Here is a 25,302-nt window from a genome sequence, read left to right as displayed (position 1 = left end):
AGAAAGGACATGTCTGTACTTGTTATCCTAAAGCTTGGCTGGCCATTTGGCCATGTCTAATTCTTTTGGACCGAAACTTTAGACTAACATTGCCTAAATCCTAGAATTCTTATTAAAATTTTTGAATTTCTTTATTTTCTTCTTCTAAAATAATTTCAAAAAATAAAAAAAAAATAATAAAATCATAAAAACCAAAAAAAAAATTTTGTGTTTCTTGTTTGAGTCTTGTGTGAAATTTTAAGTTTGGTGTCAATTGTATTTTTTTTTAATTTTATAAAATTTTCGAAAATTCATGCATTGTGTTCTTCTTTGATCTTCAAGTTATTCTAGATGATTTTCCTTGTTTGATCTTTAATTTCTCTTGTTATATGTCTTTTCTTGTTTTTCATATGCAATTTCGAATTCATAGTGTCTAAACATTAAAAATTTCTAAGTTTGGAGTCTTGCATGTGTTTCTTTTCTTAAAAATTTTCAAAAACATGCTCTTGATGTTCATCTTGATCTTTAAAGTGTTCTTGGTGTTCATCCTGACATTCAAAGTGTTCTTGCATGCATTATTTGTTTTGATCTTAAATTTTTATGTTTTGTGTCTTTTTGTTGTTTTTCTCTTTCTTCATTAATTCAAAAAATCAAAAATAATATCTTTCCCTTATTTCACTCATAAATTTCGAAATTTTGGGTTGACTTAGTCAAAAAATTTTTAAAATTTAGTTGTTTCTTGTTAGTCAAGCCAAAATTTTAATTTAAAAATTTTATCTTTTCAAATCTTTTTCAAAAATCAAATCTTTTTCATTTTTCTTCTTAATATTTTCGAATTTCTTAAATAAATTTTCAAAATCTTTTTCTTATTTTTATTTCATATTTTCGAAAACTTTACTAACAATTAATGTTTTGATTCAAAAATTTCAAGTTTGTTACTTTTCTATTAAGAAAGGTTCAATCTTTAAATTCTAGAATCATATCTTTTAGTGTCTTGTTAGTCAAGTCATCAACTTTAATTTCAAAAATAAAATCTTTTTTTTCTTTTTCAAATCTTTTTCAAAATAAATTTCAATCATATCTTTTTAAAATTTTAATTTCAAAATCTTTTTCTAACTTCTTTTCTTTTCAAAATTTATTTTCAAATCTTTTTCAATTAACCACTTGACTTGTTTGTTTTAATTTTAAAAAGTTTACTATTTCTTATCTTTTTCAAAACTACCTAACTACTTTTCTCTCTCATTAATTTTGAAAACCAACTAACAAATTTTTCAAAAATCTTTTTAATTAATTAATTTATTTAGTTTTCAAATTACTTTCATTTCTTTTCTCAATTTTCAAATTCTAACATAATTAATTAAATAAAAAATGAAAATATTTTCTCTTCTTAAAATTTGAATACTCTCTCTCTTATCTCTTTCTAGTTATTTATTTATTTACTAACACTTATGTTCTACTCATAATTCGAACCCTCTCCCTCTCTCTGTGTTTGAATTCCTCCTATTCTCTCTCTACCTCATTCTTCTATTCTTCTATTCGGATACTCACATAAAGGAATCTTTATACTGTGACATAGAGGATTTCTCTTCTTTTTTGTTCTCTTATTTTTCATATGAGAAGGAACAAGGATAAAGACATTCTTGTTGAAGCTGATCCTGAACCTGAAAGGACTCTGAAGAGGAAGCTAAGAGAAGCTAAAGCACAACACTCCGGAGAGGACCTTACAGAGATTTTTGAAAAAGAAGAAGACATGGCAGCCAAAAACAACAACAATGGTGGAGATGCAAGGAAAATGCTTGGTGACTTTACTGCACCATCTTCTGACTTCTATGGAAGAAGCATCTCAATTCCTGTAATTGAAGCAAGAAACTTTGAGCTTAAGCCTCAATTAGTTTCTCTAATGCAGCAGAATTGCAAGTTTCATGGACTTCCACTGGAAGATCCTCATCAGTTCTTAGCTGAATTCTTGCAAATCTGTGACACTGTTAAGACCAATCGGGTTAATCCCGAGGTCTACAGACTTATGCTTTTTCCCTTTGCTGTAAGAGACAGAGCTAGGATATGGTTGGACTCACAACTTAAAGAAAGCCTGAACTCTTGGGAAAAGTTGGTCAATGCTTTCTTGGCCAAATTCTTTCCACCTCAAAAGATGAGCAAGCTTAGAGTGGAAGTCCAAACCTTCAGACAGAAGGAAGGTGAATCCCTCTATGAAGCTTGGGAAAGATACAAGCAATTGATCAGAAGGTGTCCTTCTGACATGCTTTCATAATGGAGCATCTTATATATATTCTATGATGGTCTGTCTGAATTGTCCAAGATGTCATTGGACCACTCTGTTGGTGGATCTCTTCATCTGAAGAAAACACCTGCAGAAGCCTAGAAACTCATTGAAATGGTTGCAAATAACCAGTTTATGTACACTTCTGAAAGAAATCCTGTGAATAATGGGATAAATCAGAAGAAAGGAGTTCTTGAGATTGGTACTCTGAATGCCATATTGGCTCAGAATAAAATATTGACTCAGCAAGTCAATATGATTTCTCAGAATCTAACTGGAATGCAAGCTGCATCTGGCGGTACTAAAGAAGCCTCCCCTGAAGGAGAATCTTATGACCCTGAGAATCCTGGAATGGAAGAGGTGAATTACATGGGAGAATCCTATGGAAATACTTACAATTCTTCATGGAGGAATCACCCTAATTTCTCATGGAAGGATCAACAGAAGCCTCAACAAGGCTTCAATAATAATGGTGGGAGAAATAAGTTTTGCAATAGCAAGCCTTTCCCATCATCTTCTGAGCAACAGACAGAGAATTCTAAGCAGAGCCTCTCTGACTTAGCAACCATAGTCTCTGATCTATCAAAGACCACCCTCAATTTCATGACTGAAACAAGGTCCTCCATAAGAAATTTGGAGGCACAAGTGAGTCAGCCGAGTAAAAGAGTTACTGAAATCCCTCATAGTACTCTCCCAAGCAATACAGAAGAGAATCCAAAGAGAGAGTGCAAGGCCATCAATATACCCAAAGTGGCCGAACCTATAGAGGAGGAAGAGGCAGTAATTTCCAGTGAGGAAGACCTCAATGGACGTCCATTGGCCAATAAAGAGTTCCCTAATGAGGAACCAAAGGAATCTGAGGCTCATACAGAGACCATAGAGATTCCACTGAACTTACTGTTGCCATTCATGAGCTCTGATGAGTATTCTTCCTCTGAAGTGGATGAAGATATTATTGAAGAGCAAGTTGCTCAATATCTAGGAGCAATCATGAAGCTGAATGCCAAGTTGTTTGGTAATGAGACTTGGGAAGATGAACCTCCATTGCTCATCAATGAACTGAATACCTTGGTTCAACAGAAACTACCTTAGAAGAAACTGGATCCTGGAAAGTTCTTAATACCTTGCACCATAGGCACCATGATCTTTGAGAAGGCTCTGTGTGACCTGGGGTCAGGAATAAATCTCATGCCACTCTCTGTAATGGAGAAACTAGGGATCTTTGAGGTACAAGCTACAAGATTCTCATTAGAATTGGCAGACAAATCAAGGAAACAGGCTCGTGGACTTGTAGAGGATGTCTTAATGAAGGTTGAAGGCCTGTACATCCCTGCTGATTTCATAATCCTAGACACTGGGAAGGATGAAGATGAATCTATTATCCTTGGAAGATCCTTCCTAGCCACATCAAGAGCTGTGATTGATGTGGACAGAGGAGAGTTAGTCCTTCAATTGAATGAGGACTACCTTGTGTTTAAGCCTCAAGGATCTTCTTCTGTAACCATAGAGAGGAAGCATGAAAAGCTTCTCTCAATACAAAGTCAAACAGAGCCCCCATACTCAACTTCTAAGTTTGGTGTTGGGAGGCCATCATGAAGCTCTGAGTCTCTGTGAAGCTCTCTAAGAGCTCACTATCAAGCTATTGACATTAAAGAAGCGCTTATTGGGAGGCAACCCAATGTTATTTAATTATATTTATTTTTATAGACATTAGTTTTCCATTTTTATTTTATGTTTTCATTAGGTAGATGATCATATGAAGTCACAAAAATAGCTGCAGAATTAAAGTGGAATCAAAAACAGCATCAAAAATAGCACACCCTGGAAGACAGGCTTACTGGTGTTTAAACGCCAGTAAGGATAGCAGAATGGGCGTTTAACACCCAGTCTGGCAGCATTCTGGGTATTAAACGCCAGAATTGGCAAACAAACTGGCGTTTAACGCCAGAAAAGGGTGTCTGGCTGGCGTTAAACACCAGAATTGGCAGACAGACTGGCATTTAACGCCAGAAAAGGGCATCAGCCTGGCGTTTAACGCCAGAAAAGGTAGCAGAGTTAGCATTAAACGCCAGAAATGGCACATAGAGGACGTTTAAATGCCAGGAAGGTGCAGGGACCAGAATTCCTTGACACCTCAGGAGCTGTGGACCCCACAGGATCCCTACCTACCCCACCTCTCTTTCTCTCCTCTTCACACATTTCCATAACACTCTTCTCCGAATACCCTTGGCCAATCCCATCAATACCTCTTCTCCTCACCACTCACATCCATCTACTACTCCCCAAAAACCCATCATAAAACCCTACCTATCACCATTCAAATTCAAAACATTTCCCTCCCAAACCCAACCCCTTCATACATGACTTCCCTCTCTCTCTTACCCTATAAATACCCCTCCTTACCACCTTCAATTTCATACCTACTAAACACTTAAACCCCCTTGGCCAAATCCAACATATCCCTTCATCTCCTCCATTTCTTCTTCTTCTCCTCCTTTCTTTCTTCTTTTGCTCGAGGACGAGCAAACCTTTTAAGTTTGGTGTGGGAAAGAGCTCTGCTTTTTGTTTTTCCATAACCATTAATGGCACCTAAGGCCGAAGAAACCTCTAGAAAGAGGAAAGGGAAGGCAGTTGCTTCCAACTCCGAGTCATGGGAGATGGAGAGATTTATCTCAAAAGTCCATCACTGGAAAGAGGATGGAGCAAACAAGAGATCCCACTCATGGACCTCAACAAGAGCATGAGGAAGTCCCTCATCAAGAAATCCCTAAGATGCCTCAAGGGATGCATTTTCCTCCACACGGCTATTGGGAGCAACTCAACACCTCTTTAGGAGATTTGAGTTCTAACATGGAGCAACTAAGAATGGAGCACCAAGAGCACTCCATTATCCTCAATGAAATCAAAGAGGACCAAAAGGCCATGAGAGAGGAGCATCAAAGGCAAGGAAGAGACATAGAAGAGCTCAAGCACTCCATAGGATCTTCAAGAGGAAGAACTAGCCGCCATCACTAAGGTGGACCCGTTCTTTAATTTCCTTGTTCTTATTTTTCTGTTTTTCAGTTTCTATGCCTTATGTTTTGTCCATGTTTTTGTCTTTATTACATGATCATTAGTGTTTAGTGTCTATGTCTTAAAGCTCCGAATGATGCCATTAATCTTTCACCTTTCTTAAATGAAAAATGTTTTCTGAAAAAGAAAAAAAAGTACATGAATTTCGAATTCTATTTTGAAAATAGTTTAATTATTTTGATGTGGTGGCAATACTTTTTGTTTTCTGAATGAATGCTTGAACAGTGCATATTTTTTATAGTGAAGTTTATGAATGTTAAAATTGTTAGCTCTTGAAAGAATAATGAAAAGGAGAAATATTATTGATAATCTGAAAAATCATAAAATTGATTCCTGAAGCAAGAAAAAGCAGTGAAAAACACAAAGCTTGCGAAAGAAAATGGCGAAAAATAAAGAAAAAGAAAGAAAAAGAAAAAGCAAGCAGAAAAAGCCAATAACCCTTTAAACTAAAAGGCAAGGGTAAAGAGGATCCAAGGCTTTGAGTATTAATGGATAGGAGGGCCCAAAAGGACTAAAATCCTGGCCTAAGCGGCTAAATCAAGCTGTTCCTAACCATGTGCTTGTAGTGTGAAGGTGTCAAGTGAAAAGCTTGAGATTGAGCAGTTAAAGTCATGGTCCAAAGCAAAAAGAGTGTGCTTAAGAGCTCTGGGCACCTTGAAGAACGGATGATTGACGGTTTAGAATTCAGAATAAATTCCCGTTGCAAGTATAGTTTCTAAACCAAGCAACCATCCTTTCTTACAAACGTTTTGGTTATTACAAGTAACAAACCCCTTTGAAATTGATAACCGAAGTATTTAACCTCGGGTCGTCTTCTCAATGAATTGCAGGGAGGTATGTTCTTATTATTGGTTATGAATTTTGTAAATTGGGGGTTTTTGAAATAAGGAGCAAGTAATTTAAATGACAAGAAAAATAAATTAATGATAATAAAATCTCTTGGCAAGGTATTAGAATTTGGAATTTCTATCCTAGTTATCCTTATCAGGTGTGATGAGAATTGGGTTTTAATCCTACTTAGTTAAGTCAAGTAGACTAATTAGCTTAATCCTCAAGTCCTAGTCAAACCCCGTGGGAAGACTAGCTTTAGAGCGATCTAGATCAATTAGTAATATGCCAATTTCAACCACTGCTGAGTTTGACAACTCAAATGTTACCAATTACTTAACCAAAGCCAACAGGAAGAAAATATCTAAATTAAATTAAAAGCATTCATAAATAGAATAAAACAATCATAAACTGAAATACATCAAATAATATTAATTAAGAAAATCATAACATGAATGTAGCATAAACCAAATTGAAAAGATAAATAATAATTAAAGGTATATAATAAAAGTAGAAAATAAATAAGAGGAACATTAAACCTGGAAATTGAGAAGAAATAATCCTAAATCCTTTAAGAGGAATCCTAATCCTAAATCCTAAGAGAGAGGACAGAACCTCTCTCTCTAAAAACTACATCTAAATTATGAAAAGTGAATAATGGAAGACATGTTCAAAAATGGATGCATTCCCCCACTTTATAGCCTCTAATCTGTGTTTTCTGGACCAAAAACTGGGTCAAAAACAGCCCAAAAATTGCCCCCAATGATTTCTGTTACGTTCAGGTCGCAGCAAAGTGACGCGGAGGCGTTGTTCACGCGTTTGCATGGATTGTATTTTTGCCAGGTCACGCGTCCGCGTGATCCACGCGTTTGCATCACTTGGCGTTGAGGCAGCTATGGCAAATTATATATCGTTGCAAAGCCCCGGACGTTAGCTTTCCAACGCAACTAGAACCATCTCATTTGGACCTCTGTAGCTCAAGTTATGACCGTTTGAGTGCGAAGAGGTCAGGCTGGACAGCTTAGCAATTTCTTCAACTTCTTGTATTCCTTCCACTTTTGTATGCTTTCTTTCCATCCTCTGAGCCGTTCCTGCCCTGTAATCTCTGAAAACACTTTAACACATATATCAAGGCATCTAATGGTAATAAGAGAGGATTAATATTTGGTAATTTAAAGCCAAAGAAGCATGTTTTCAATCATAGCACAAAATCAGGAAGGAAAATGTAAAACATGCAAATCATATGAATAAGTGGGTGAAAAGCTGATAAAAACCACTCAATTGAGCACAAGATAAACCATGAAATAGGGGTTTATCACACCTCTAATTGGGGACTCTAGCAAAGCTGAGTCACAATCTGAAAAGGTTCACCCAGTTATGTGTCTGTGGCATTTATATATCTGGTGGTAATACTGGAAAACAAAATGCTTAGGGTCACAGCCAAGACTCATAAAGTAGCTGTGTTCAAGAATCAACATACTGAACTAGGAGAATCAATAACACTATCTGAATTCTGAGTTCCTATGGATGCCAATCATTCTGAACTTCAAAGGATAAAGTGAGATGCCAAAACTGTTCAAAAGCAAAAAGCTACTAGTCCCGCTCATCTAATTGAAACTAAGCTTCATTGATATTTTGAAATTTATTGTATATTCTCTTCTTTTTATCCTATTTTTTTTTAATTGCTTGGGGACAAGCAACAATTTAAGTTTGGTATTGTGATGAGCGGATAATTTATACCCTTTTTGGCATTGTTTTTAAATAGTTTTTAATATGCTTTAGTTACTTTTTATTATATTTTTATTAGTTTTTATGCAAAAATCATATTTCTAGACTTTACTATGATTTTTTGTATTTTTCTATAATTTCAGGTATTTTCTGGCTGAAATTGAGGGACCTGAGCAAAAATCTGATTCAGAGGCTGAGAAAGGACTACAGATGCTGTTGGATTCTGACCCTCCTGCACTCGAAGTAGATTTTCTGGAGTTACAGAAGTCCAATTGGCGTGCTCTCAATTTCGTTTGAAAGTAGACATCCTGGGCTTTCCAGAAATATATAATAGTCCATACTTTGCCCGAGATTTTATGGCCCAAACTAGCGTTCAAACGCCCACCTGAGACCCCTTTCTGGAGTAAAACGCCAGAACTGGCACCAAAACTGGAGTTAAACGCCCAAACTGGCACCCAAGCTGGCGTTTAACTCCAAGAATGACCTATTCATGTGAAAGCTTCAATGCTCAGCCCAAGCACACACCAAGTGGGCCCCGGAAGTGGATTTCTGCACTATCTGCACTTAGTTACTCATTTTCTGTAAACCTAAGTTACTAGTTTAGTATAAATAGCACTTTTTACTATTGTATTCGCATACTTGGAAGTTTTGGAACACTTTTATGTTACATTTGGAGGCTGGCCTTACGGCCATGCCTAGACCTTTTTCTCTTATATATTTTCTACGGTGGAGTTTCTATACCTCATAGATTAAGGTGTGGAGCTCTGTTGTTCTTCATGAATTAATGCAAGTACTACTGTTTCTCTTTCAATTCACGCTTACTTATTCTCGAAGATATACTCTTGTACTTAATTCAGTTAAGTCAGAATGAAGGGGTGACCAGTGACAATCACCCACTATCTTTATTACTCACGTAGCCAAGATCCGCGTGCCTGATAACCACAAGCGGTCTACATGATGTTCAACGTAGTCATTGGACGACAACAGGAGTATAATCTCTTGGGTCTCTGATCTACGGACCGAGTCCAGGAGATTAGAACCTTCGTGGTATAGGCTAGAACCAATTGGCAGCATTCCTGAGATCTAAAAAGTCTAAAACTTGTCTGTGGTATTCCAAGTAGGATCTGGGAAGGGATGACTGTGACGAGCTTCAAACTCGCGAATGTTGGGCGCAATGACAGTGTGCAAAAGGATAGAGAGATCCTATTCTGACGCTAGTGAGAACCGATAGATGATTAGCCGTGCGGTAGCTGTACCTGGTATTTTTCATCCGAGACGAAAAATCCGACAGTTGATTAGCTGTCAGAAACCGTACCTGGTATTTTTCATCCGAGAGGATCATACAGCTTGCCATGGAAGGGAGCACGCATGATTGGAAGAAGACAATAGGAAAGCAGAGGTTCAGAAGCAACAAAGCATCTCCAAACGCTTATATGAAATTCCCACCAATGAATTATATAAGTATCTTTATTTTATTTTACATTTTATTTATCATTCAATTATCAAAACTCATAACCAATTGAATCCGCCTGGCTAAGATTTACAGGATGATCATAGCTTGCTTTAAGTCGACAATCTCTGTGGGATCGACCCTTACTCACGTAAGGTATTACTTGAATGACTCAATGCACTTGCTGGTTAGTTTTGCAGAGTTGTGAAAAGTGTGATCACAATTTCGTGCACCATGATCAAGCAAGGAGATCGGGAGAGTCTTCGCAACTACATGGAAAGATTCAACAAAGCATGCCTGGACATACAAAGCCTACCAACAGAAGCGGCCATCTTGGGTCTCATTAATGGCCTACGAGAAGGACCTTTTAGTCACTCCATATCAAAGAAATATCCAACATCTCTGAATGAAGTGCAAGAATGAGCTGGGAAGTACATCAACACGGAGGAAAACTCTCGACTGGGAGAGACCTCAAAATCTGGATTCCCCTACTCCTCCCGGGATAAGGATAAAGAGTCCAAGAAAAAAGAAGATCAACACGGAGAGAAGCCTAAAAAAATACAATAACTACACCCCCCTTCGGGTGTCTCTTGTGGATGTTTACCAAGAAGTATACCATACCGAGAAGATCCCACCACCTCGCCCACTCAAAAGCAAGAAAGGAGGAGGAAATCGGACAGAATACTTTGAATACCACCGAATCTATGGACATCCTACGAATGAGTGTTTCGACCTAAAGAATGTCATAGAGAAATTGGCAAAAGAAGGGTGATTAGATCGGTACTTAGCCAATAAAGCGGATGAACCAAGAAAAAGAAGAAGGGACGAAGAGGTCGGATGAGTTGAATGTCCACCTCACATCGAAGAGGTTAGACGAATTAAATGTCCACCTCAAACCGAAGAGGTCGGGCGAGTTGAACGACCACCTCATATCGAAGAGGTCGGACGAGTTGAACGTCCACCTCACACCGAAGAGGTCGGACGAGTTGAACGTCCACCTCACACCGAAGAGGTCGGACGAGTTGAACGTCCACCTCACACCCCTGAGAGACATTTCATATGATAAATGGAGGATTCGTAGGAGGAGGATCTCTAAATCATCTCGCAAAAGACACCTCAAAGATGTATATTAAGGAAGGGAGAGATGTTTGAAAAAGGACAATGGAGTGCGAACAAAGCCTTCCGAGATATCAAAAATTCTTGGGGCAACCACCCATTCTTACCAGACCATGGGAAAGTGAAGAACTCATATTATACCTCGCAGTGGGAAGTTGGGCAATAGCCTCAGCTCTAGTCAGAGAAGACGAAAGTGGGCAACAACCCGTCTACTTCATCAGCAAAGCTCTACAAGGTGCCGAACTAAACGATCAAAAGATAGAAAAAGTTTGCCTACCGCCTCATACTCACTTCTCGATGACTCCACCTATACTTTCAAGCTCACATTATCAGAGTTCGGACCAACCAGCCTATAAAAGGCATCCTACAGAAAACAGACTTAGTTGGAAGAATCCTATAGTGAGCATTCGAGTTCGATCTGCGATAAGAAGCTCGGACAGCCATCAAATCACAGTATCCAGCCGGCTTCATTACATAGTACACTAACACCCCGGGAACTCCCACAAAATGGAATCTCTACGTGGACAACTCTTTAAACAAAACCGGGAGTGGTGCAGGTGTAATTATAGAAAGCAATCAGGGAACCCAAATTGAGCTAAATAACCAAGCTGAATACGAGGCACTACTGGCTAGTTTAAGGCTGGCTAAGAAGGTAGGAGCTTACTGTGTCCAGTGATTCACAACTAGTCACCTCACAAATAGAAGCGAGCTACCAAGCTAAGTATCCCACCATGAAAAAATACCTCGGACAATTCAGGGGACCCTGGACAAAACCAGAGAATAGCTCGGACAAATCGGGGGACCCTGGACAAAACCAGAGAACATCTCGGATAATTTGGGCGATGTGAGGTCCGACATATACCTCAGGAACAGAATGCCCGAGCTGATGCACTTTCAAAACTAACCAGCACCAACAGCTCGGACAAATTCGGGGGATATGAGGTTCGACATATACCTCGGGAACAAAATGCCCGAGTTGATGCAGTTCCGAAATTAGCCAGCACCAAACTAGGGGGCAATAACAGAAGCTCCATCCAGGCTACATTACAAGACGACAACAAGTCAGTTTTGAAGGCGGTAAAAGGGATGGTAATATTCAACTAACTGAAAAAGTAGTCATAAGCATAGAAAAAGGGTCGTTCCCCCGGAGTCAAGGAAGGAAAACAAACCCTCTCCTCAGGGTCCGGCGATACCAACTCATAATTCTTCTCCTCATCGCTATCCCTACAAATTCTATGGAACCTCCTAAGATGCACACAGTACTCAGGGTCAGCCATAGTAACACGCATTAAAACTATGGAATCCAGCCAGTCAGACATGCCGTCCGGGATCTTAGTAGACATTTCAGCAATATTTTTGTGAGAAGACATAGGTCAACTATTCCTACAGTAAAAAAAATAAAAATGGGGTTACTACCAAACAACTCAGGAAAATAAGGAAACAACTCGGACAATAATAGCAAAGCATCAAGTGTCAGATACAGTAGTAAAAGGGAAACCCGAGGACTCACACCAAAGTCTAGGGGCACCCTTTGAAGGCAACAACAGGGCAGGAACATAGAAAAGAGAAGTCGACAATCTATACCCAAACAGTCCGATCACCTCTCAAACAAAAGGTCAAAACAAAATCTTTTGTACAAAAGGAGTCAGGTAATGATGAAAAGAAACAAGAACAGCAACAAAACCCTAAGCAAAGCACACATTCTTCTCAAAGGCGAACGACAAAAGAAAAGTCACAAAAAATGATCAAAGACGCAAACTTTTTGTAGAAAGAACCAAAGTTCCTCAGAGCAAAAACCCAAATACAAAGTCAAAGCTTTACATTAAAAGCATGCCAACTTCCCTATAGCCCCACCAGAAGAGCTCCTACAAGTCTTATGGGCATATCGGACAATACCACACTCAACCACCGGAGAATCACCATTTTGACTTGCTTACGGAATGGAGGCAATAATTCCTGTGGAGGTAAAAGAGGGATCCCCTAGAGTGATCCTCTACAACGAAGATACCAACTCCCAAACTCAAAGGGAAGAGCTCGACCTACTTCCAAAAGACCGAGAAAGTGTCGAATGGACCTAAGGTCAGTCAGGAGAAGGGAAGCTAGCAGCCAACTGGAAACGACCACACCAAGTTGTTCAGAGGTACTGGGGAAAGGTCACCACAAAGTGTCCCACCCCAAGGGGCGAGAGCTACCAAGGTCATGGCATGCCTACAATCTAAGAAGGGCGCCAAGCCGAGATCTAAAAGATTGCCTGAACTAGAAAGGTAAGCACTAACATGTACACACTCTTATTCATATCTTCATTTTATTGCTTAAAAGTTTGCAGATTCCCTAAAAAGTTTCCTACCAAGACGCCCGATTACGACAGGTCGGCAAGGTGAAAACCAAATTCACCGTCCGATCACGATGAAAACCGAATTCATCGTCCAATTTCGACAAAGATCAGCAAAGTAAAAACCAAATTCACTGCTCGATCAAGACAAAGCTACAAGTCGGCAAGGTGAAAACCAAATTTACCACCCGATCACGATGAAAACCGAATTCATCGTCTGATTTCAACAAAGATTGGCAAAGTGAAAACCAAATTCACTGCTCGATCAAGACAAAGCTACAGGTCGGCAAGGTGAAAACCAAATTCACTGCCCGATCATGATGAAAACCGAATTCATCGTCCAATTTCGACAAAGATCGACAAAGTGAACCAAATTCACTGCTCGATTAAGACAAAGCTACAAATCAGCAAGGTGAAAATCAAATTCACCGTCCGATCACGACAAAATCGACAAAGTTATAAAAAGTAATCCATAGTTGAGGCCTGGCCAGCCCTGACTAAAAAATGGATTACTAGAAATAACTTAGAACGGACCGACATGAAGAAGTCGGACAAATCGACCAAAGCAACAAAAGTTATAAAAAGTAATTCATAGAAAGAGGCGTGACGAGGTCTGAGAAAAAATGGATTGCTAAAAATAACTTAGGAAGAATCGACATGAAGAAGTCGGACCAGACTGATCAAAGTGACAAAAAGTTATAAAAAGTAATCCATAGCTGAGGCCTGGCCAGCCCTAACTAAAAATGGATTACTAAAAATAACTTAAGAAGGATCGACAAGCAAAGTCAGACCAACAAAAAACATGCACTAAAAGGGACATAGCTTTGCCCAAAAAGCCATAACTCTACGACAAGGCTATCAAAATTATTCAGACGGACTAAAAAGGGTTCTACGAGAACACTAAAAAGTTGTCGGACAAGATAGCTCCAAGGATCATCTCGCCCAAACAAGAAGATAGACAAAACAAGAAGTGATCAAAAGAGGTCGGACAACAAAGTACCAACACTCAACAAAGATCCACAAAAGGGACAAAGACATCTCGCAACGGTCAGAGGAAGGCCAGGAATGCTTTGCTGAAAGGTACGAAGTCTTGAAAAAAATACAATACCTAAAAGGCAAAAGCACAAATCAAACGGGCGTTAAAAAGTCATCCAAACAAACTATAAAAAGGTTCCCCATCGGAACACTATTTAAAAAGTTGTTGGATTATGACTAAAAAGCCCGAGCAGTGAAGACAAGCAAGTCGGAAGAAGGCTGAAAAGTCCTCTCAATAAACTGAAAATGGCAATACCAGACTCGCACAAAGAGAAACTACTTAAGATTGACTAAAGTCAAAATGCTTGAGCACGGCTTCCCCAAAGAGATTGAAGCTCTGAAGGCACGATCTCACGGAAAGGTCCGAACTCAAGCAGGGGCACTGTTCATGCATCGGTTCGAGCTATAAAGGACCGGGTTGGCCCATGACCGACCTCTTGGAAGGTTGGCCCATTACCAACCTCTTCTCAAAGAGCTCGGCCAAATCGCCAGAAAAGCCCAAAAGAAGACCCAAATGAAGGAACACAGCCCAAATCTAAAGGCAGCTAAAGCCTAGAAAAATAAAGGCGGTTCCCCTTAAAGATAAGATGACTTCACTCAAAGATAAGATAAGATAACTATCTTATCTCCAGAAAGGTCACTCAACACTATTATAAATACACTAGAGCACCTAGGTATAACTCATACTCTGATTCTACTAAAAACCTTCCTAAAGCACGTGCTAACTTAAGCATCGGAGTCTCTTGCAGGTACCACCACCCTCTGGTGATCAAGGATCAACAGCTCCACCAGATCCAACAAGTCGGACACGACAGCTCCGGCCACCAGATCTAAACAGGTCGGACACAGCAGCACCGACCAGCACAGAAGATCTGGTCCGAGATCGACCTTCAGTTTCAGGTAACCCTCGGAACAAGCATGTTTTCACTCTTAAGCACAAATTAGGAGAGAGTCATGAAACCATGCCATTTCATTGAATAAATGTGAGAAAAGTTAATAAAATCCCCTAAATTAAGCATAAGATAAACCCTAAAAATGGGGTTTATAAGTTTTTATCATGCACTGCCTTCATCCTCTCTTTGTAGAGTCTTGAATTCTCGTAAGCTTCCAATCGAAGACACTTTAATTCTACCAACTGCAGGTTCCTTTCGATTCCAGACCCCCCAAATCCTGAGTTGCATTCTTTTATGGCCCAATAAGCCTTGTGTTCCACCGCCATCGGGAGATGGCAAGCCTTCCCATAGACTAACCGGAACGGACTCATACCAATTGGTGTCTTATAAGCCGTCCGGCAAGCCCAAAGCGCATCTCCGAGCTTAGAACTCCAATCCCTTCTATGAGGCTTCAGAATCTTCTCCAATATGCGCTTGATTTCCCAGTTAGAGACTTCGGCTTGGCCATTTGTTTGGGGGTGGTAGGCCGTAGCCACCTTGTGAATGATGCCATACTTCTTCATAAAACATGTCATCCTCTTGTTACAAAAATGAGAGCCTTGATCACTCACGATTGCTCGTGGTGATCCAAAGTGACAAATGATGTTATTCTGAACAAAAGAGAGAACTACATTAGCATCATCAGTACGGGTGAGAATCACTTCCACCCACTTGGAGACATAGTCAACAGCTAGCAAGATATATAGGAAACCATTAGAGTTTGGAAAGGGACCTATGAAGTCAATACCCCAAACATAAAAAATTTCACAAAACAACATGGTTTGTTGGGGTATCTCATCCCTCTTGGAGATATTTCCAAACCTTAGGCATTGTAGGCAAGAGCTACAAAAGAGAGAGGCATCCTTAAAGAGTGTAGGCCACCAAAATTTACAGTCTAAGATCTTTCTAACGGTTCTTTGAGGACCAAAGTGGCCACCAGCTTCAGAAGAGTGGCAAGCCTCCAAGATAAACTAAAACTCGGATTGTGGAATACACCTTCTAATTATTTGGTCGGTACCACATTTCCACAAATATGGGTCATCCCATATGTAATATTTGGATTTGCTCTTAAGCTTATCCCTTTGATGTTGAGAGAAATTGGGAGGAAAGGTGCGACCAACCAAGTAATTAGCAATAGGTGCATACCAAGGGATCACCTTGGATATTGCTTGCAAGCTCTCAAGGGAAAATGCATCATTTATAGGAGTGGGGTCGCCCTTTGTGTGCTCTAAGCAACTCAAGTGGTCCGCCACTAAATTTTGAAAACCACTCCTATCCTTGATCTCTAAATCAAACTCTTGCAAAAGCAATACCCATCGGATCAACCTTGGTTTTGACTCTCTCTTGGCCAACAAATACTTCAACGCCGCATGGTCTGAATATACTAGCACTTTGGATCCAAGTAAATAGGCCCAAAATTTATCCAAGGCAAAAACTAATTGCTAGCAATTCCTTTTCAGTGGTAGTATAGTTAGATTGGGCTCAATCTAAAGTCTTAGAAGTATAAGCAATGACATAAGGATTTTTACCTTCACGCTGAGTTAGCACCGCTCCTACCGCATAGTTAAATGCGTCACACATGATCTCGAATGGCCGACTCCAGTCAGGCCTTCTCCCAATAGGAGTTTGGGTCAAGGCAATCTTCAGCTTGTCAAATGCCTCCATGCAATCTTCACTCAAATCAAATTCCACATCTTTTTGCAACAATCGAAAGAGAGGTAGTTCCACCTTACTAAAGTCCTTGATGAAACGCCGGTAGAAACCTGCATGACCAAGAAAAGCACGAACTTTCCTCACAGAAGAAGGATAAGGTAAGCCAGAAATAACATCGACCTTTGCCGGATCAACAGAAATACCATCATTAGAGATGATGTAACCTAAAACAATACCTTGTCTCACCATAAAGTGGCATTTTTCAAAATTAAGCACAAGGTTTGATTTAGTACACCGCTCTAATACTTTTGCAAGATTGTCCAAACAAAGGTCAAAGGAGTCTCCATAAACACTAAAATCGTCCATAAATACCTCCATACAATGCTCAAGAAGATCCGTAAATATACTCATCATACACCTTTGGAACGTAGCTAACACATTATACAAGCCAAAGGGCATTCTTTTGTAGGCATATGTTCCAAAGGGGCATGTGAAAGTGGTTTTCTCCTGGTCTTCCGGAGCAATATGGATTTGGAAGTAACCAGAGTAGCCATCTAAAAAATAGTAATGAGATATACCGACCAAGCGATCAAGCATCTGATCGATGAATAGTAATGGAAAGTGGTCCTTCCTAGTAGCCAAATTTAAGTGCCTATAGTCGACACAGACCCTCAATGAGTTTTGAACCCTTGTGGCTATAAGCTCCCCACTCTCATTCTTGACTCTGGTGACACCGGACTTTTTTGGAACCATTTGCACAGGGCTCACCCACTCACTATCCGAAATCAGGTAGATAATGTCGGCCTCTAGCAATCGGGTCACCTCTTTATTCACAAACTCTAGAATGGTAGGATTTAGATGCCTTTGAGGTTGCCGAATAGGCTTGGCTCCTTCTTCTAGAAACATGCGGTGTTCACAAACTTGAGGGCTTATGCCAACTATGTCTGCCAAACTCCACCCAATAGCCCTCTTGTTTCTTCTCAAGATATTAAGCAATTTCTCCTCTTGTTGGGAGGTAAGCTCCTTTGCAATGATCACCGGGAGCTTTTAGTTCTCTTCAAGAAAGGCATATTTTAGGTTGGGTAGAAGTGGTTTCAAATCTACACTTTGTTCATAGCTTGGCACTTGATCATTCGGCAACACCGGAGGTGGCAAGGTATCTTCTTCACATTTATGGGGGCTCCCCACACCTGGACCTTGAATTATATTCTTCCCATCAAGACTATCATCGTGGACTTCAACCACAACATTATCAATCATATCACATCGGAAGATAGAATGGTCATCCGGTGGATGTCTCATGGCTTCATCAAGATTAAAACTCACCGCTCTTCCATCAATCTCAAAAGAATAGGTACCCGAAAAAGTATCCAATTTAAACCGGGAGGTCTTCAAAAATGGCCTCCCAAGCAAGATAGATGATGTTCTTCCGGAGTCACTAGGGGGCATCTCAAGAATATGAAAATCAATCGGAAAGACCAGCCTCTTTATACTCACTAAAACATCTTCCGTAACGCCAACCACCGAAATTATACTTTTATCCGCCAAACAAACCGGGCTGCTGACCGTTTCAACGGTGGAAGTTTCAATGTTTCATAAATGGATAAAGGCATAATGCTAACACAAGCACCTAGATCACACATGCAATCAACAAATTGTACACTATCTATAGTGCAAGTGATTAGACAAGGGTTGGGATCACCACATTTCTCCGGTATATCACCCATCAAAGCATAAATTGAGCTTCCCAATGGAATAGTTTCTAATTCATGAATCTTCTCCTTGTTTATGCACACATCCTTTAGAAACTTAGCATGCTTAGGGACTTGGAAAATAGCATCAAAAAGAGGAATAGTTACCTCAACCTTTTTTAATATCTCCACCATCTTGGGATCTAGCTCCACTTGCTTTTTGGTCTTCCTTGCTAATTTGGGAAATGGAATTGGAGTAGCTTCTTGCAAGATATTTCCATCCTTAGGAATTCCGTCCCTTGGTTGAGCAACCACTTCTTAAACTACCTCTTGGGCCTCATCCTCCTCTTCGATTTCTTCTACCTCAACAACTTCCTCATCTTAAGTGACTTCTCCTGGGCTTAGCTCATCGGGACTCCTCTCTTGCAATTTGGTGTCGGACCTCAAGGTGATGGCATTGATACCACCCTTGGGGTTGGGTAAAGGTTGAGAGGGTAGTGCACTAGAACTTGAAGGTTGAATAGTAGAGGTAGAAGGTGGTTCCATACAGGCTAGAAGAGCTTGGATTGAATTTTGAAGGTCTCTTTACCCTTGAAGGATAGCTCGGAGTATTTCATCTTGGTTGGAGGAAAAAGAAGGATAGGTGATTTGAGGTACTTGTGGTTGATTGAGTTGAGGTGCTTGCCTTTGGTGGGGTGGTTGGTAGGTTTGGTAGGTTTTTCCTTGGTTTTGTTGTTGGTATAGAGGGTTTTGTTGATACCGATTTTGTTGGTGGTTGTTATTCCACCTTTGGTTCCTACCATTGTCTCTTCCTCCTTGATTATAGTTGTCCCTCCAACCTTGGTTGGAATTGTCTTGCCAACCTTGATTGTAGTTATCTCCTTGATTATAGTTGCCTCCTTGTTGGTGATACCCTTGGTTTGGACGATTGTAATATGCATTAGTAGCTGCCAAGGTATTGTCCTCTTGGAGACTTGGGCATTCATCGGTATAATGGGAGTAATAAGAGCAAATTCTGCACACTCTTTGAGGGACCAAATGTTGCTTGAGAATATTGGTCATCTCTCCCAAGGTCTTGGTAAGGGCGACGGTCTCACCACGAGAAGAAACTTCATTTATGGCTCTTGGATGATTGTTTCTTTGTCTAGCATGTTGGGTGGACTCGGCCAAATCGATGATGAGTTGCCATGCTTCCTCCGCTGTTTTATACTTTGTCAATGAACCATTACTTGAAGCATCCAAGAGGATCTTGTCTTGAGGTTTCATTCGTTGACAAAAGTAATTAATCAACACTAGAGTGTCAATCATGTGGTGAGGGCATGAGTCAAGAAGTTTTCGAAAACGTTCCCAATACTCATAGAGCATTTCCATTTCACCTTGAACGATACATGAAATTTCTTTCCTTAACCTATCTGTCACCTCCGGAGGAAAGAATTTGTCTAAAAACTCCCTTCTAAGCAAATCCCAATTGCCAACAATCTCATCAGGCAAAGTGTAGAACCACTCTTTAGCTATTTTCTCAAGAGAGAATGGAAAAGCAAATAACCAAATAGTAACCTCATCGGAACCCTCCCGCCTAGTTGTTGAACATACACCTTGAAAGTCTCTAAGGTGTCTAATAGGATCTTGAGCGGAGAATCCATGGAACATGGGTAGAAGATTAATCAAGGCAGTCTTGAGCTCAAAATTCGCATTTAACTCCAGATGATGCACTTGAAGCGGTTGAAGAACAAAGTCTGGAGCACCCGCCTCCTTAAGAGTGACTCTTCTTGGAGCGGCCATAGTATCGGTACCTAAATCAATGGAAGAAGTATTAGTAGTATCAATGGAAGAATAGATAGTTCCTTCCTCAAATGACGCTTCGGATTAAACCTCAGATACGGTTGGTGAATTGGTAGGAACCCTTTCACCACCTCCAAAGGCTAACCGACTTCGAGCTTGCCTAATATGGAGTAAAGTCCTTTCAATTTCCGGGTCAAATGTAGCTAAGCTCGGGTCCGGTAATGAACGAATCATTCAATGAAAGAAGCGTAGAGCTCATGACTGATGCCAAGGCATCTTAGCCTAGTTTTACTAGTCTTTTTCCTTTGTTTTTAATAGCTTTTATACACTTTTTTGAGTTACAAGTAAGCCATTTGGGTAGAAATTCATGTGTATTTGGATTCAATCAACCATGAGTAAATTGATGCATTTTCATGAGGTTTTGAGCTATAATTGCTTATATGCCAAGGATGATAAGAAGTCTCATGATTTTAGCATAGCTTTGATGCATTTGTTGATTGATGACAGGTGACCAAAAGACTTGGAGGAAGGTTGAAGAAAGGAGATGGCAGCAATTGAAATGAAGGCATTAAAGCCACCCTGGGAAGAGCTCACATTTGTGCCAACGTTTACCTCAAACGTGAGGTCAAACATTGGCTTAAGAAGAACCCTGGAGGAAGCCAACGTTTGCCTCAAACTTGAGGTCAAACGTTGGCTCAAAAATTAACCCTGAAGGAAGCAACGTTGGCACAATAACACACCCAGGAGGACTAACGTTTACGCCAACGTTTGCCTAAAATGTGAGGTCAAATGTTGGCTGCAAAATTTGCCTTGGAGGGAGCACGTTTGAGCTCACGTTTGACCTCAAACGTGAGTGACAGAAAAGCACCGTTCTGCATAATGCTAACACGCAAACGTTTGAGTCAATGTTTGCCTCAAACGTTGACTCAAACGTGAATGCTCCAAAGTCCAAATTGCAAACGGATTTCTTCTCAAGTCCAAGAGCAATCAACTGAGACTATCTTCAACCCAATTCCATCAAGGCCAAGGCCCAAATTCAAGGCTTAATGATCAAAATAAGGAAGTGTACAAATAGAAGTTAGTTTGATTTAGAAGGAACCGGAACTTTTACTTTGAACTTTTTACCTCTTTTAGAATTTTCATTCTGTAACTTTGATTTTGGATCTTGGAGAATTGGGAGGAGAATTGAGTTCTCTTCCTCTTTGGATTTTCTATTTTCTTTTCTGCAAAGTTTGCTTGAGTCTTGATAGTGAAGAGTTGAGGAAATTCTGTCTCAACCTCACCCTTGAGATCTCTTTGTTTCCTTTTCTTGCATAATTCAAGTTTCTTTACTTATATCCATCTTTCATTTTGTTTGCAATTGTGTTCTTAATTGGATCAAGGAAGGATTGAGATCTAGACTTGTTCTCTAGTCTCTTCTAACCCTGAGATCTGTGATTTCTTTTGAACCATTGCAATTGATGTTATATTTTGCTTGCTGTTCAAATTTTCAAGCAATTGTTATCTTCTGATTTGATCTGTTGCAAAGTTTAATTCATATTCCGCTTCTTTGTTTAATGCCATTTTACTTTCTCTTGTTTAATTTTTGCAATCCCAATTTCCCAATTCCTTTTATAATTCAAGCAATTTACATTTCTTGCACTTTAAGTTTCAGTCATTTACATTTCTTGCAATCTAAGTTTCTGCAATTTATATTACTTGCACTTTAAGATTCAGCTTCTTTACTTTTTTTGCCCTTTAATTTACAGTCAATTGCCCCTCTCCCTTTACAATTCATGCAATTTAGCTTCTGTCAATTACAAATCACTCAAATCAACTCTTGTTCGCTTGACTAAATCAACCACTAAACTAAAATTGCTCAATCCTTCAATCCCTGTGGGATCGACCTCACTCGCGTGCGTTATTATTACTTGATGCGACCTGGTACACTTGCCGGTGAGTTTTATGTTGGATCGTTTTCCACACATCAAGTTTTTGGCACCGTTGTCGGGGATTGATTAGGTTGACAATGATAAAGTGAGGTGGTGATCTAGATCAAGCATTTTTTCTTTAATTTTCCTTTATTTTTGACTAACACATTAACTGTTTGAATTTTTGCCTAAGCTAACCATAACTTCACTCTAGCAATGGATTGAAGTGTTACTGTTTTTCTGGTTTTGTGTGATTTTTTTTGTTTTAGTTATATGTCAGGAACAAGGGGAGCTATACCCACTTTTTGTGAACAAGACGAAAGAACCCTCAGAAGGTTAAGAAGAGCAGAAAGAGGGAAAGGCATTGTTGGAGAAGAGGACTCAGAAAAAGAATTCCAAGACATGGAGGAACACTCAACAAACCCAACAAATCCACCAGCAGGAGTAGCCAACAACAACAACAATCCACCACAGAGAAGAGTTTTGGCTTCCTATACATTTGCAAATCCTAGACATTGTGGGAGTAGCATTCTTACCCCAAATGTTAATGCAAACAATTTTGAATTAAAGCCACAGCTTATCACCTTGGTTCAAAACAACTGCTCCTATGGAGGAGGACCACTTGAAGACCCAAACCAACACTTATCCACCTTTCTGAGGATTTATGATACTGTCAAAACTAATGGTGTACATCCTGACATTTACAAGCTGCTGTTATTTCCATTTTCCCTCAGAGACAAAGCTACTCAATGGTTGGAATCCTTTCCAAGAGATAGCATCAACAATTGGGAAGATCTAGTGAGCAAGTTCCTTGCCAAATTTTACCCGCCTCAGAGGATTATTAGATTGAAGACTGAAGTACAAACATTCACACAGATGGATACTGAACCCATTTATGAGGCATGGGAGAGATACAAGGCTCTAATCAAGAAGTGCCCTCCTGAAATGTTCAATGAATGGGACATATTGCAGAATTTTTATGAAGGCTTGACATTGAAGTCTCAGGAGGCTCTAGATCACTCAGCAGGGGGCTCTTTACAATTGATGAAGACTGCAGAGGAGGCCCAAAATCTCATTGATATGGTGGCTAACAACCAGTATTTCTTTGCTCACCAAAGGCAACGCCAACCATCACAAAGGAAAGGAGTGATGGAGTTGGAAGGAGTGGACTCAATCCTAGCTCAAAACAAAATGATGCAGCAGCAAATTCAGCAACAATTTGAGCAGATGGCCAAAAGGATTGACAGCCTCCAAGTTGCAGTAGTAAATACAAGTCAGCCAGCAACCACATGGGGGCAAGGTGAAGAAGCTTGTGAAGATCAACAGCAAGAACAAGTGAATTACATGCACAATCAAGGCTCTAGACACAATGAGGTTTATGGTGACACTTATAACCCATCCTGGAAGAACCACCCCAACCTCAAATAGGGAGACAATCACACTCAGACTCAACAGCCATGGCAAAGGAATTCAACCCAAAATAGTTGGAAAAACACAAACCACAACAACTAGCAGAATAACAACCAAAATACATACAGAAAACCCCAAAACACTTACCCCAACTCTAACCATCATCCATCCAATAACCAAGCCACCAATCAAAACACTTACCATCAACCCTCAACACCCCACAACCAACCAATCTCACAAGACTCTCAGAGGATCACCAATTTGGAGATGTTAATGGAGAAAATGATGAAGCATCAAGAGATGACAACAAAGAACCAGGAAGCTTCCATGAAGAATATGGAGAGGCAGATTGGACAGCTTTCCAAGCAAATTGCTATTGAGAGACCATCAAGCTCACTACCAAGTGACACCATTCCTAATCTAAAAGAGGAGTGCAAAGCTATAAAGCTAAGGAGTGGGAAGACATTGGTGGACAACAAAGAAGCAACCAAGAAGCCTAAGGAAAGCGACAAAGAGCCAACAGAGAAAGAGGAAGCTAGCAACAGGGACATGACAACAAGCAAAAATGTCCCAAAGAAGCTCAAAGAGAAGGATAACCAACCACACAATTCAAGGGGAGAAAAGGAGGAACAAACCCAAGGACAGCAGAAAGCAGAGAAAAGCTTTACACCTCCACTGCCATATCCCCAAAGATTCAACAAAGAAACCAAGGATCAACACTTCCACAAATTTCTTGAGGTTTTTAAGAGGCTGAAGATAAACATCCCTTTGGCTGAGGCATTAGAGCAAATGCCTCTATATGCGAAATTCCTGAATGATCTCATCAATAAGAAGAGAAGTTGGCACGAGAAAGAAACTATATTGCTCACTGAAGAATGCAGGGCATTAATTCAAAAAGGGCTTCCACCCAAACTTGAAGATCCTAGAAGTTTCTTTCTGCCTTGTACCATTGGAAGATTGAGCATCAACAAGGCAATGTGTGACTTAGGGGCTAGTATCAATCTGATGCCCTCTTCTCTGGTGAGAAAGCTGTGCATAGAGGAAGTGAAGCCAATACAAATATCTCTAGAATTAGTGGACAAGTCAGTGATCTGTCCCAGGGGTGTGATTGAAAACCTTCTAGTTAAGGTGGACAAATTCATATTCCCTGCATACTTTGTGGTCTTAGATCAGATGAGGATGAAGGTGATTCCATCATACTTGGAAGACCATTCTTGGCCACAGCTAGGGCCATTATAGATGTGGAACAAGGAGAGCTAACCCTCCGAATGCATGATGAAAGCATCACTCTGAATGTATTTCCAGAAACACAACTCATTGATGAAAAGAAGAATTGCATGGAAACTGACAAGGAAGACTTGCAATGGAAGGAAGGAAGCAACAAGACAACCAGTAATCACCTTTCAAAGCAAGAAACAGACAAAGAACTCAAGAAGAAATTGAAGTGTTGACCACTAAGAAGGAAAATCCCAAAATAAAGTCCTCTGTCAAAGAAGAAAGATCAACAAAAAGAAGAAAGAAAAGCAAGAAAAAGACTCAAAAGGGGTGAAAGAACAAGAAGACCCCAACTGAGGGGTTCTCCAAGGGTGATGAAGTACAGTTGATCTATCAACAGTTTGGAACAAGCCAACAAGCCAAAGACTACTACACAGTTTGCAAAATACTCTCACTTGAGCATGCTGAAATTGAGCACCAAGGAACAAAAAGGAAGCTCACAGTGAGGGGGGACAAGCTGAGACACTGCAGTCGTCAACCACCCTAATGGGGGCCAATGTCAAGCTAGTGACAATAAACAAACGCTCCATGGGAGGCAACCCATGATTTATTTTTCTTGTCTTTAATGTTTCAATATGAACAATAATTGTTGCACTAACTTGAATTCAATTTTTTCTAGATAAAATTGGCAACTGTTCATGGCATTGGAGGGCATATGATCGAATTCTAGGTTTGGTGTGCCCACAAGCACACTATGACATATGTTCCATGGGATGTGTATTCAATCATTCATCCTGGTGTGGTACATATTTCAAGAACAAGCCATGAAAGTCAAGAATCTTTTGAGTTTTGAATCTCATGAAAGTACAACAATATATATAGTTGTGTAAA

At 39.9% G+C, this 25,302-nt stretch overlaps 1 non-coding gene across 1 annotated transcript; it reads right to left on the bottom strand.

Annotated features, from left to right (window-relative positions):
• Positions 1 to 2,134: 2,134 nt before the first annotated feature.
• Positions 2,135 to 2,242, bottom strand: LOC148555439 (small nucleolar RNA R71). Its single transcript, XR_015887755.1, has one exon. It is a non-coding gene; the product is annotated as a small nucleolar RNA R71 (small nucleolar RNA).
• Positions 2,243 to 25,302: the final 23,060 nt, after the last annotated feature.

The sequence above is a fragment of the Arachis ipaensis genome, chromosome B6, assembly GCF_059453495.1.
Source record: "Arachis ipaensis isolate K30076 ecotype BB chromosome B6, ASM5945349v1, whole genome shotgun sequence".
Classification (NCBI taxonomy): Eukaryota; Viridiplantae; Streptophyta; class Magnoliopsida; order Fabales; family Fabaceae; genus Arachis; species Arachis ipaensis.
Note: the sequence above shows the minus strand (reverse complement) of the source record. Positions and strands in the feature narration are given on the sequence as shown.